The sequence below is a fragment of the Cricetulus griseus genome (assembly GCF_003668045.3).
Source record: "Cricetulus griseus strain 17A/GY chromosome 1 unlocalized genomic scaffold, alternate assembly CriGri-PICRH-1.0 chr1_1, whole genome shotgun sequence".
In the NCBI taxonomy this organism is placed as follows: Eukaryota; Metazoa; Chordata; class Mammalia; order Rodentia; family Cricetidae; genus Cricetulus; species Cricetulus griseus.
In genome coordinates this window covers 227,228,098-227,242,235 of record NW_023276807.1, presented here as the reverse complement: position 1 = coordinate 227,242,235, position 14,138 = coordinate 227,228,098, and the positions used below count along the sequence as shown (strand labels likewise).

The 14,138-nt window shown below is 42.6% G+C and overlaps 1 protein-coding gene across 2 annotated transcripts in view; it reads left to right on the top strand.

Annotated features, from left to right (window-relative positions):
- The first annotated feature begins 12,559 nt into the window (after window positions 1-12,559).
- Window positions 12,560-14,138, top strand: part of Fndc3a (fibronectin type III domain containing 3A) — a 153,959-nt gene continuing 152,380 nt past the window's right edge. The window contains exon 1 of one of the 2 annotated variants that reach the window (XM_027390163.2): window positions 12,560-12,687. The gene's annotated coding sequence lies outside the window, so the exon portion shown is untranslated. Of the gene's footprint in view, window positions 12,688-12,997; window positions 13,016-14,138 lie in introns of those variants that run through there. The other variant, XM_035453295.1, reaches the window with a different exon arrangement.

Genomic DNA, 14,138 nt, shown 5'->3' with positions numbered 1-14,138 from the left:
TTCTCCACACATTCTTCTACTGAAAAAGAATAAAACATGTTTTTTAAAATGTTTGAAATTATGGAAATTGAAACTGTATTGGCACTAAATGGCCATGGGCACACCTGGCCCTGAGGATGTTCTTTTGGAGGAGGATTTGGTCATCCAGGGGTCTTAAATCCTAGTCTGACACCTTTACCATCAACAGGGATGCCACAGTGGGGTATCTGAAAGACAGGGCATAAAATGAAGGACCAGCTAGACTGTAAACAAATGTGACACTTCTGACCTGTCAGGGATGTGATGCTAAGCAAAAGTTTTTAAGATTCTAAACTTTTAAAATATATACATGATATCATTTTTGTTGCCTATATGACAAGTGGACCAGAAATAAATCTGGTTCACAAAATAAGCAAACAAACAAAGACTCCTTGAGCCACATGAGCCTTTCTTTATTAAGAATATCACTGTCCTGCTAGTGGAGGTACAGATCGTGTCTTCAGCTTATGTGAATGTGGGCTTGATGAAGAGAGATATTTCTAAATATCCTATATCCATCACAACAGCCCCATGGTTTAAGTGGAAGCAAGGAATTACTTGAAAGAGTAAAATGACCCAAGAAATCCAATCACGTATTTTATGTATTTTGTATCCTTTTCCTGGTCAATAAGACCGTTTCACACACCCCGCCCCCGACTGCCTCCCAGAAAAGAGACCAGTTTTCCTCACATAAGTTATCACTTGTCAGTCTGAGTCTGCAACTTTTTATGTACTGTGAACTAGAAAGTTACTACGACAATCTTTACAGTTCTGAATCTAGGGATAAAAGACAGTCCCTACAATTTCTACATGCTATTCTGAAAGAAGAATATTAGGCAGACATTTCAAGGATAATCAACTCAATTCTTGATGTTTCCTTACCTTTGCGCTCCGTAGACAAAAACAACTAATCACACGTGTTTCAATGCTTATTCACAGAACTTGCTCCCTTATCATCAGGTCTCTGATGGGGAAAAGCCATTGGATTTGCCTCTTGCTCATGCCAAATGAGTAACTTTGTAAAATTCTTTGTTCTACAACAAGGTATTGGATTGGAAAGAAGTATACTAATTTGAAATCCCCTGAGATTCAGTGGTATTGAAGCACTGGTTATAACCTTTGAAGTACAGGCAGTCCCCATGTTGCAGATGGGTTATATCCCAAAAGTTGATTCAAAAGTCTGCTGTGGAGAAGTTTCAAAAGCGTTTTTCCATAGAAACAAAATTATAAAAGACAGTTGAATTTCTAAGCTGGCCCATAAAAGTCGATCTTGTCTATAACACGTCTGAAGCCAATTGCTTCAAGTATAGGTTTGTAGCAGAACATGATAGTCCATTGGCAGGTTGATTGTTGGTCCACTTGATCAGCGGCTCTCATTTTAGTGTTTTGGCTTGTCAAAAGAAATGCCACTATTTCTTCACTATAGCTCTTAAAGGCATATTGGCCAAAGACTAACAACACCTTTCAATGAGTTATTTCATCTTTCATGGCCCTGGAGATTGTCTTGGGATTTTTTACCTTAAACCAAGGGATAAATAAATATGTTTTTCTCTGTGATAACCATTAGTCAATTTCCTTATACAAGTGCTTTTTCTTTTTTTCTTTTTTTTTTTTTTTTACTGATTTTTCAATTCATTTAACTTAAAATATTTTTCTTATCTCCTGGTATGATGATTAGGTTATTTTTTCATTCCAACCTTTTTTTTTAATTAGAAACAATTTTGTTTTACACATCAATCCCAACTCCCTCTCCCTCCCCTCCTCCCTTGTGCCCCACTGACCCCATACCCCAACCCCTTTCTGCTCACCAGGGCAGGTGAGGCCTTCCATGGGGGAATCTTTAAAGTTTGTCCTATCATTTGGAGCAGGGCCTAGGCCCTTCCCCATGTGTCTAGACTGAGGGAGTATCCCTCTCTGTGGAATGGGCTCCCAAAGTCCATTCCTATACTAGGGATAAATACTGATTCACTACCTGATTGCCCAGGCCTCCTAACTGACACCCACATTCAGGGGTCTGGATGGGTCCTATGCTATCAGTCTGGGTTTCACGAGCTCCCCCATGTTCAGGTCAGCTGTTTCTGTGGGTTTCTCCAGCTTGGTCTTGACCCCTTTGTTTATCACTCCACCCTCTCTGCAACTGAATTCCAGGACTTTGACTCAGTGTTTAGCTGTGGGTGTCTGCTTCCGCTTCCATCAGCTACTGGATGAAGGCAACTAGGATGGCATATAAGGTAGTCATCAATCTCATTATCGGGGAAGGTCATTTAAGGTAGCCTCTCCACTATTGCTTAGATTGTTATTTGGGGTCTGGACATTTCCCTAGTGCCAGATTTCTCTTTAAATCTATAAAGGCTCCCTCTATTAAGGTATCTCTTTTTTTTGCTCTCCTCTATTCTTCCTCTGACTCAATCTTCCTGCTCCCTCATGTCCTCCTCTCCCCTCCTCTTCTCCCATTCTCTTTCTCCCAACCCCCTCTCCCTTCCCCCATGCTCCCAATTTTCTCAGGAGATCTTGTCCCTTTCCCCTTCTCCAGGGGACCATGTATATCTCTCTTCTGGTCTTTTCTTTCATTTTTGAATCCACTTAGCACAGCTAGCATCATCAAGGACAGTGCTTTTCAACCTGTGGGTCTCAGATTCCTTTGGGTTCGAGTACCAGATATTTATATTATGCTTCACAACAGTAGCAAAATTACAGGTATGAAGTAGCAATGAAATAATTTTATGGCTGGAGGTCATCACAACATGAACTGTAAAGTGTCACATCACTAGGAAGGCTGAGAATTACTGATTTAGGAAGAGGGAAACTTAATTGAGAAAATGCCTTCATCAAATTGACTTGTGGGCAAGTCTGTGAGGCACTTTCTTGACTAATGATTGGTGTGGAAGGCCTTGCCCACTGTAGGTGGTGCCATCCTTGAGCAGTTGGATGTGAATTATGCAAGAAAGTAGGCTGAGAAGGTCATAGAGAACAAACTGTAAATAGTGTTCCTGTTCCTCCATAGTCTCTGCTTCAGTGCCTGCCTCCAGGTTCCTGTCCTGCTTGAGTTCCTGCCGTGGCTTCCCCCAGTGATGGACTGTGATCAGTATGCTTAGGCCAAATAAACCTTTTCCTCCCCAGTGTTTTATCACAGCAAGCCCAAAATAACGAGAACATTTGATGTAATGGAATTAATTTGTTATATTTTATTTTAAGGTGTTAGTTATTTTAAAAAATTTTGACAAATACAATGAAGGCCATTAATCTATGTCATCAAATAGCTTTTCCACTTTTGCTTATTCACTTTCTTGACCGCTCATAAAATTAAACTAATTAAATATTCTTTATGTATCATTAAAATCCTTCTGAACTTGACCTCCACACACTTCTGCATCTCTATATTTCCCACCACAGATTTTTGTTCTGGCTTCTTGTCCCTAAGTATACCTGATAGTTTCTCACTTGACTGCCCTTGTAACTATCAGAACATTCTACGGGCATCATTCCATTTGGAGCCTGTTCTTCAAGGTTCCCCCCAATTCCACACTTCCTGAAGATTTGTGAACTAAGGGAACAAGGATGCTGAGGACCACAGAGAGATGGACCCCAGCCCTGCCACTGTCTTAGCTATGTGACTGAGTGACAAAGTTGATCCTCTTACAGTTACCTTTCTTGTGTGTAGAGTGAGATTTATAGTACTTTGATCACAATATTGTTTTGAAGATTACATTTAAAAAAGTTAAATTTTAATGTATGATACTTGTCTTTGAAATCCCATAGCAACTAATCATATTGTTCTTTTGAACTCTATAGTAACTTTCATCTCAGCTATTTGTTTTGTTATATTTCTATTTTTTTGCATGAATATATCTTGAGTTCCCCAAGTGTTTTGAATCAATCTGGCAAAAATCAATCAGTCAAAGAAAGTCCAAATCAAGGCTTCAGAAATCAGAACCCATGATAAGTATTTTGGAGAGATTCACGTCTGAGGAAATAGTCATGCAGATGTTAAAAATAAAACAAACCCAAAACAGAAGGAACAAATGGAGATAGGTAGAGGAAGTACCGGCCCACTGTAGGTCTTCATGTCCACAGAAGTCTAGGGGCTAAATAGAGAATCTGAGCTAACATCTTCTGAAGGAACTACCCTGATAGCCATCACAACAGGAAGCAAGACCCGTCTTTTGCTCATCCTTCCAAACACTCTTTAATTCCTAGAGTTTCCCCCTGGCACAAGCATTCCAAAGTAGAGCATAAAACGTTGGGCAGGCTTTGGGACCGGGTAGATGGTCGAATGGGTAAAGTGCTCACTTTGTGTTGTGAGTGTGTCAAGCTTTGTCAGAAACAGACATGCATGTTCATGTCCTTCCACATTGTCAGGATTTATTCAATGAATCTATGCTTGTTTATTGAATAAAAGGATTTGATGAATTTAAAGGGTGCAGGTGTTTCAGTGGCAGCACTGTGCCAGATAAATCCCCACCTCCTTGGGTATGGCAGAGGGTAATCCAGGTCTTCTATTCAATCTTAATTATTAATATTAACTCTTACATCACATACCATACAATAAATCATCTATCTATCTAGTTTATAGAATAAATACAAGTTAAAGAGGCTACAGCAGATTCTGAGAGGTTTCAGGAGTGGGCCGAGAGAGAGAGAGTCAGGGTTGACAGGGAATGTACAGTTGAGTTCAGTTTCAATGTGAAAGGACAGAGCCACCAGGTTGGGACAGGAATGGCAGATCCAGACCCAGAAGGGTTTTCAGGTGGACAGGCAGATGGCAGTATAGTGGGCATGGTCAATAGTCGGTGATCAAGCTGAGCTGAAGCCCCAAGGATAGTCAACAATGTCCTGTCTGTTGGACCTTAAGGCATACACTGATTATCAGATGACAATCCATATGAGGCTGTTCCATTACAGTACTAAGTGTCCGGCACCTTATAGTCTAGGTGAAGGAGTTACACACCCTTTCCTCAGTCTGGAACATCTGATAAGTTCTTGGGCGTGGCTTTTCTTGATACAGTTTTAATACACCCATGTGCCCCTAAGCCTCAATTCACCCTAACAAATAAAGAGCCATATCATTTTTATGCTCAGGAATAAGTCATTTATCAGTCTGTGCTACATGGGTGGTACTGGCCAGATAGTGTTTGCTGGTCCACCCTAGAGCACAATCATCCTCCACCCTCACCACTGAATCAACAGCTGCTTATAAAATAGTCTTTCAAGGCAAAGCACATCCCTAGAAAACACTAGTTTGCAAAACAGTGAATGATGTGGAGTAAGGCATTTCTTGATCTCAACACTGCACAACTATGAGGACCTTAAACAACAACAAGGCCGGTATGCATCTAACTCCAGAACTCAAGGGCAGAGACAGGCTGATCCTGAGAGCTCACTGGCCAGCCAGTCTAACCAAAACAATAAGCTTCAGGTTCAGTGAGAGGCCCTGTCTCAAAAAAGAAAAAAAAACAAAAACAAATAAACAAACAAAACGGTGGAGAGATGATTGAAGAAGCACACACATGCTCACATGCATATACACATACAAAAAATGACAGAAACGGGGGATTAGGAGTTAAGAGCAAATTGCAAACTAGCACTCAGCATGAAAAAGAAATCTGTCAAGGTCAAGGCATTTGCTCTTTATACAGAATCCTTGCCATAAAAGGAATTCTATAAATATTTATTGATCGTTGAATGATTCTCTCCTTTGCAATAAACCCCTCCTGAAGCATGGGACTCTTGCTAGAAAGGATTTTTGTCCTTGAGTAAGGTAACTAGTCTCATATCTGTGGTCAATAGGTACTGTTTTAAGAACCTTAATATAACAAGTCATTTCATGAGTGACCATGTCCCTCACCTGAAGTTACTTAATTGTTTTTGTAGCTAGAGTTACAACTTCAGCTTAGATATTTCAGACTTAGGACTTAAGCATGTTGGAGCATTTCAACAGAGATAACAGAGTAGGCTTATTTACAGAGGAGAAAAAAAAAGTTAAAAAGAGATATGAAAAGTTTGCTTTGAGGTTGTTTGCCACACAGTAGTGGTAAAGGGTAATGTTGTCTATTCTGTGAGCTTACTCCTGAGACCTGGAGCTTCATTCAAATTATAATATTGTGTTAGTCCATCTTCTGTTACTAATAGTACAATAGCAAGAAGGAGTCAGTTCTATAGCAAAAAGGCTTATATACAAAGTAAAGGACTGTATTTAGTGGTATCCTGCTCTCAGACCCCTGAGGTGGTACAGGACATCGTTCATAAGAGATGGGCATATGTGTGAATATGTTTCCCTTCAGTTCACATAGATCCACAGGAATTCTTCTCCTGGGGATCCATCCTGATGAACTCACCTCCTCCTAAGCCCTTCTCAATGCCTCATCTCTAAATACATGGGCAGATTGAGTTTCCAACTTTTTAATTCCCATGGTGAGAATTAACCTTTAGCGTAAGTTTTGAGAAGGCAAACCAACTCCATGCCACTGATATATAAGTAAATGCTTTTTCAAGATTTACTTGAGCCAGGTGTGGTGGCACACACTTTAAATCCTAGCACTCAGGCCTCAGAGGCCAGAGATCCATGAGTTCCATGCTAACCAGGTCTTCATGGTGAGTTGGTGAGTTCATATATATATATATATATATATATATATATATATATATATATATGTCTCACATAATCTTAAATGTATCAATACTTTTCTATTTTTCTACATTCTATACAAGTTTGTCTAAATTTAAGAGATGTCTATTTCATTTTACAGTGCAGTTTAAAAAATATTATAATAAAGGCAAATGATTGAGTAAGAATATGCCTGCTACCATGAATAGTTTATTTGTCTGGCTGTTTTAAAATGCAATTTAGTTTAAATATTTAGTTCTGAAGTTTGAGAAGGAATTTCTTAAGTTTGGCAAATTACATGTGAATTTAGACTATATGGATTTTCATTTCTAAACTCGAGTACACCTTGCTTTTCTTCCTGATTAAAATCTCATTGTTATCTGGGAAAGAAAACATTTCTGGTTTGAGGTTTGCTTCCCCCCCCCACTCAATTTTTGGGGGTGGGAGGGATGGAGAAGCCAAGTCATTTGAAGATAGTTTTAAAACTCCCAAGTCATCTTCTGCCTCTTTTTCCCCATAGATGACTATCTTCCTCTCCTGTCTCTAAAGTGGATTCCTATGTCATCTGTTTGTGTGGGATAATGGTAATTGTGTGCTCAAACCCAGGGCAGACATCAGACTCTCCTGAATCTGAACACAGCATCAAAGAGCTGTTGACAGGTCCAAGAACAGATATAGAAACTATTTTTTCAAACAAGAGAGAAATCCTTATAGTCTGCTCTATGATTATATAGCCCTTTGTATGGGAAAACTTACTCGGTAAGTGTATAAGCCTTTCCCCTTGTGGGAAGTGAGATCTGTCCTCTGTTGTGTGCTTTGAAAGGTATCATTTACACTGACAAATTTGGGCTATTAGGATTATCATTTATGATTTTAAAATCTCCTAGTCCTTCTTAGTTTCTCTATAAAGAAGAAACCATATAAAAAGTTGAACCATAGATAAGAGCAATTTTAAAACCATTCCCTTAATCCAAGTTAATACTATGCCACACAGGAAAAAAAAAATCCTCATGAAAGCTAAGTGTTGTTTATGTTGCTCTAAGTTGCTTAAAATATGGTCCATGGATTACCCTCATTGGAACCTGTAGGGAGTAATGTTATTTAGAGGTACAGCTTGGGGCTGGCCATAAGTGCCGCTGGCCACGCCCACTTGGGCATGGTCAGAGTGACTTAGCAAGGGTTTAAGAAGCAGAGAGGCAGCATGTGGCCCTCTTTTCTCTCTCCTGGCTGGCTGAGCAGACATCTGTGGGTCACTCAGGCTCCCGTGTAGTACTAGCCCTTTAATAAACTACCTGTTGTCAATCTACTTTTGACTCCATTGTGTTCGGCTTTAGGAACCCCTTGGTGTGCTTATAAAACGTAGACTCTTGGGATAGGGAGGAAAGAATGGAATGGAAATGTTAGAGCATAAATGCACATATCTTTTTAAAAGATTTACTTTAACTATCGTGTGTGTGTGTGTGTGTGTGTGTGTGTGTGTGTGTGTGTGTGTGTGTGTGTTTATTCTGTTTTTTGTTTTGTTTTATTTGATGGGCAAAACCAAACCCACCCAGTACCTCACATAGGCTAGGCTCTATCCCTGATCCTTTTCAGCCTTAGGAAAACACTTTAGTAGACTTTCTTGTTTCTGAAACAAGAAACCTTTCCAAGGTTATTTTGGATAGAAGTAGAGACAGAAAACAAAATTATTTTGAGTAATAATAAATAACAAGGATTGGGGGATTTGTCAGCATTATGACCAGACTATTACATTTAGCAATCAACAGCATGGGTGAAGAAATGTCTTCATTAAAATGCTTTGTTGGAATATTTTACACTTTCCCACAGAATAGAAAGTACAATAACCTGTTATACAATTATCCAAAAACACAGTCCTGAGGTGATTTGCCCATATACAGGAGTATTGTCTAAAACCTTTGTAGTGGCTATGCCCTATCACTACTGTGCTTGTGTGAGTTCACACATCTGTTACAACCTGTAGCTTCCCTGTCCCTTCTCTGGCTCTGCTCTCTACTAATCTTTGTTTCCTGGCAGTAATTAGAACCTCTTGCCACTGCCATAGCTACTGCTGCTTCTGGAACAGCCATTGCCACCTTGGTCTCATGGTTTAGCAAAGCACTGGCCTCCATCACCATGGAGGCCAGAGGTTCTGCCTCCAAAGTTTCCTCCCTTCATTGGTCCCAGAATCGAAGACACTGATGGTTGTAATTGCCAAAGTCATTGTAGCTTCCACTACCTCCAATATTGCTTCTATCACTATGAAATTCATTATATCCACACAGTGCTGCCATATTCACTACCATTATGGCTGCCACCAAAGCCACCATGAAGTTTCCCCCAGAATAAAAATTGTCATTGCCACCAAAACCAACTCCACAACCACCACCGTTTCTGGAATCACTTGGACCTCTTTGCCTGGGTGAAGCACTAGTCACCTCTTCCATGGGGCTTTTCTTGTTTTACAGTTGTGGCAATTCACAATATAATATTTCTGAATGACAACCTTATGCATGGAGTCATGGTAGTCAAAGGCAACATCTTAGTTAGGGATACTATTGCTGTGATAAACCACCATGCCAAAAGCAACTTGGAAACTAATGGGTTTATTTACATATCACTGGTCATCATTGAAGGAAGTCAGGAAAGGAACTCAAACAGGACAGGAACCTGGAGGTAGAAGCTTATGTAGAAATCATGGGGGAGTGCTACTTCCTGGCTTGCTCAGTCTACTTTCTTATAGAACCCAGTACCACCCCCAGAGCAGGGGAGGCCCAACCAATATGGGCTAGGCCCTTCCAAATCAATAACTAATTAACAAAATGCCCCAGAGATGGCTTTTATGGAGACCATCTCAATTGAGATTCCTTCCTTTCAGATAACTCTAGCTTGTGTCAAGCTGACATAAAATCACCCATTACAGGCAACAAAGCAAAGCCCCTATCTTTTTACTGCTTCTGTCAGTCATGATTTCAGTAACTTCAATTTTCCCATACTATTCAAAATAATCTCACATGTGATATTCTTCAATGCCTTTTTCAGTGCCACTAACGATCTTTTGGGAATCTTCTCCTGGCATAGTTCTCTTTGGCTCCCCAACTCTTCCATCTACATTGTATGGCCTGACATTCATAACTGCATGGACTTTCTCCACTGCAGCGAACCTGACAAACTCAAAGCCCATGCCTGAAACACTTGGCATTTGGATCTCTCATAACCACACAGTTGGTTGACTCTCAGATTCCCGTAGGTTGTTTCTAAGCCCAGTCCTCCCATGGAGAGCTTCCTCAGCTTCCAAAATGGTTGCAGGCTCCTTAGGAGACTTTGACTTGGACCTGGCAGCAGGGAAATGAGAATCTGCACTGGTGCTTCCTTAGCAGCATCAACATGCAGAAAGCCCAAGCATTCTGAAACGATAGGGACAGTTCTTGCTAGACTAAAGGATGAAGACAAAATAGTGATGGAGGGGTGTTCGAGAAGAATGATAGTCAATCAAAACATCCCCATGAAGGAAACACCAATTATCAGGCAAAGGCACTGTGTGTTTACGTGTGTGTGTGTGTGTGTGTGTGTGTGTGTGTGTGTGTGTGTGTGTGTGTTGAGCACATGAGTGCAAGTTCCATTGGAGGCCAGAAGACGGTGTTGGAACTCCTGGAAGTGGAGTTATGTGTGTGGTTGTGAGCCACCCAATGTGGGTGCTGGGAACTGAATTCATGTCCTTGGCAAGAGCAGCACTTGCTCTTAAACACTGAGCCCACACATGTGTAATAGGCAGGGAGAAGAATGGAAATACCCAAAGGGACTGGAGAAACTGTGCCCAGAAAAATAGCAGGAAAATTAAGAAAATGGGTGCTAAATAAAGAAGAAAATTTCAAGGAAGAACAGTGTTCAAACTGTTTACTCTTGCTTGGAGCTCAAGAAGGATGACGGTTGAAATGGCATTTATTTTACTGATAAAGAAAATAAAGGCCTGTTCAAAGCCAGCATAGTTTCTTGTGCCTCTCTGACTATGGTGATTTATGTGTATGTTTCTTTCTCGCCACAGAATATAAATCCCCCAGTTTTTACCCAACTCCATCTCACAGCATTGTGTATCATATCAAAGTGTCTAGTTCTGCTTCAGTGATGTCTTGAATTACATGGCCCCATCTCCTTCAATGGAGCTATTATTTCTTGCTCTGCCTATGGTATGTACACGGACTTTACACATACTTCTCAAAATGCAGGTTTATTTTAAAAATCTATTGCTTTGTCTACCGCTGAATGAGGGAACCAGAATCTTGAAGGGGCAGATTGTAGGATTCTGCATTTTTACAGAGTTCACAAGCACAAAGCTTTGGAAAATACTAGCTTAGAGTTAAATTTGGAGACCACTAGTTTAGCCTCAAACCGAACAACAGTTGGGCTGCAGGATGGAGAAGCCACACAACTCCTCCACAGTCTGATATAAACTCTTATGTTGTCAAACAATGAGCAGTTATACTTCTGTTATTCCAAGATCAGCTTTCCAGCAATTTTGTCTGGAAGAGGGCCAAAGCTGGAAGTTAAGAAAATGAAACATTTCTCTTAGGGAAAGGACTTCTGGTCCTTCACTGAAGAGCAAAAAGAAAAAAAAAAAAAACTCATCTCAAAATAGCATTTGATAGTGTCACTGTCCTACTTACTAAGGGGAAGAAAAAGATCTTCTCATTAGCTGGCTGTGGATATAAACACCGATCAATTATTGCCTGCAGCCATGGAGAAAAGTAGGGAAAAAAAAAAAAAAAAAAAGAGGGCTTAAAAGACATCACCACCACCACCGGAAAATAGAAAGGGTTAAAGAGGATATAGAGGCAGATAAATCAAGGCTAAGTGAGGGGTCTTCGCCAAAAGTGAGGAGAACAGTGGGGGAAAAAAGCACCAAAAGTGGGGACTCTATACACTCTGCAATCCCTTGGGACTTTGGTGTAGGGTCTGAATAATTCCATTTGATAGTCAGTGATCCGCTAAGAATTTCCTTATCCATTGTTTTCTTTGAGAACGTAAGAAATACGTACATCTTCAAGAGATTTCTGTCATATGGTTTAAAAAAAAAAAAAAAAACAAGATTGCCATCTTAAAACGCAGCACAGTTAATAAACCGAAATACAAGTCAGACGTGGAGCCTGGTTTCGCCAGGCACCAGTTTTGGAAGGACAGGGTAGGACTCAGGTTCCCAAAGACGACCCTCTCCCCAAGGCTTCCGGTGAAACTGCAAAAGTAAGCAGTCCTGGCCAGCCCTCAGGTATTACCGCAGCGTGTCCCCCACTGCTTGAGGCTTAACGAAATTGCTGCCGCCTTCGCTTCGGTCCCCGCTGTTGTAGAAATCAAGGTAACGGGTTTCCACTCGATTTGGCTGGTCCGAGACCAAGAGATTAACCACTGCGTTTCGGAACGAAGTAAATCCGTTTTGTGGGTGCTATCAAATACCCGGGGCTCTAAACGTTTAGGAGTGGAGACGTCTGAGCGCAAAGCACCTGCCCGCGTTCTAAGTTCTGGGTTTTCGTAGAGGGGCTGACACGGTTCATCTCCGGGGGTGGAGGGTGGGGACGCTTTCTCAAATGCTTTTGGAATGGCGTGTGTGGCTCCGGATATGTCAATCATCAGCACAGTTCCCGGGGCACTGCCCGGCTTAGGGAGAGCGGCAGCGCCGCACCACTAGCCGCCCGCGAAGCCTGGACGCGGGGCCACGAGCACGCGCGGGGGCTCCGGGTCCCCGCGGCCGGGGGCGCCGTCGGCGGGGCTCGCGCAGCCGCACTGGGCGCGCCGACTCCGGGGCTCCTCCTCCTCCCGGCTCCGTAGTAATCATGGCGGCGGCGGCGTTCGCGGTCCCTCGGGTGAAACAGAAAGCGGGAGCTACGCGGAGAGGGAGCGAAGAGCGGGGCTGAGGCGGCGCCGTCACTGCCGGGAAACAACCCCCAACAGTGCGCGCAGCGGCGGCCACGGGAGCCGGGCCCACCGTCACGGTTGTGAGAGGAACGATCCGGAGCCCCGCAGAAGACACGCCAGGGGATCCGCCTTCCTCCGCCTCGGAGCGGCGGCACTCGGAGGTGAGAGCCGGCGGGGGACGTGGGAGCCCGCGTCGGGGAAACCGTTAGGCTGGGGCTGCGGGGTCGCGGCGCCCGAGGGCTGAGCCCGTCGAGGGGTGGGCGACGCCCCCTCCTCCCCCCCGCCCCGTGTGGGAGGGAGGGGGAGCGCTGTCCGTGGGGCGGCGGGTCCGGGACGCGGCGGCGACGTGCGCGGCACCTGCAGGGGCTCGGCGGCGACCGCGGAGCTCAGCCCGCTCACCTGGGGGTTAAATCCTCGAAAACACGCCCTTCGGGTCTGCGCCCCGGCGGCCGGCCGCGGCTGCCAGCACCCGGCGGTTCCCGTGCCCAGGTAAGTTAACCACCTGTTCGGTCGGGAGGAGGACGGGAGGCTGCGGTCCTCGCCAGGCTCCCCAGCCTGCGTGGGTGAACTTTTGACACGACTCTGCAAAGGGCGTCGTGCGCTTGGTGCAGGAAAGCGAGCAAATCATTTCGACGTCAGATCGCGAGCGCTGCTGTCTTGAAAAGAGTGCGATAGGTAATCGTATTATTTTTATTTTTAAATTAAACTACCACCTTTTATAGAAGCCGTGGAATTGTGGGGTGTGTGTGTGTGTGTGTGTGTGTGTGTGTGTGTGTGTGTGACGATTGCTGGGGATGGTGAGCTAGAGATTTTTTTTTTTTCTTGTGAGACTGTAAAGTCTTTCCTTTGGGCACCTTCTTGTCTGTCCATCTATTTCTGAGAAGGGTAGGCTGACAGGATTTTCCTCTTTTTATAGTTTAATCTTTATGTGTTCACGGTAGACTTTAAAAAAATTGAGCCATATATTGATTTTGCTGCTTCGGTATTGTGGTCTATCTTAGTTCTGAGAAGCCAAGTTTGTGCGTGTTTTTCTGTGTCATAAGAATCAAATCGTATTGCTTCTCTGCCTTTTGGAAAAGATCAGTTGTAAGAATGAAATAACAGTTGAAGCTATTCTATAATATTTTAATCACTGTGCTTTTACCAGCATTAGTGCTAAACATATGCCACTCAAGATTGTGCCATATGTCAGACAGAAACAAATTGAGATTTCTGGCTCAGAGCTCGTGTTTAGATAAATATTTAGTTTTTGTGTATTTGTGAAGTATGTAATTCTTGCCATCTTGTAAGTTTTGTTTAAGCCACCTAAAAATGTTGCAGAAGGATGAGTCCCCTGCCTTCTTAATATTTTCTTGTTTGAATTAATTTTCCCAACTAATGAGATAAATTACCCGTGGAGACAGATAGTGGGCCTAATAGAAAGCAATGCCAAGGATTTTTTAAAACATGGTTTTTCTAAAATATAAATATGAGAGTTTGTTTTTAGCATTTTAGCCCACTTGTAATTCCTGCTACCACTAATAACACCCTTTAAAGGGAAGGAGAGATGATGAGGTGATAGAGGGAAAATCTTGCTTATATTTAAGAATTTTAGCATTCTCATATTACATTT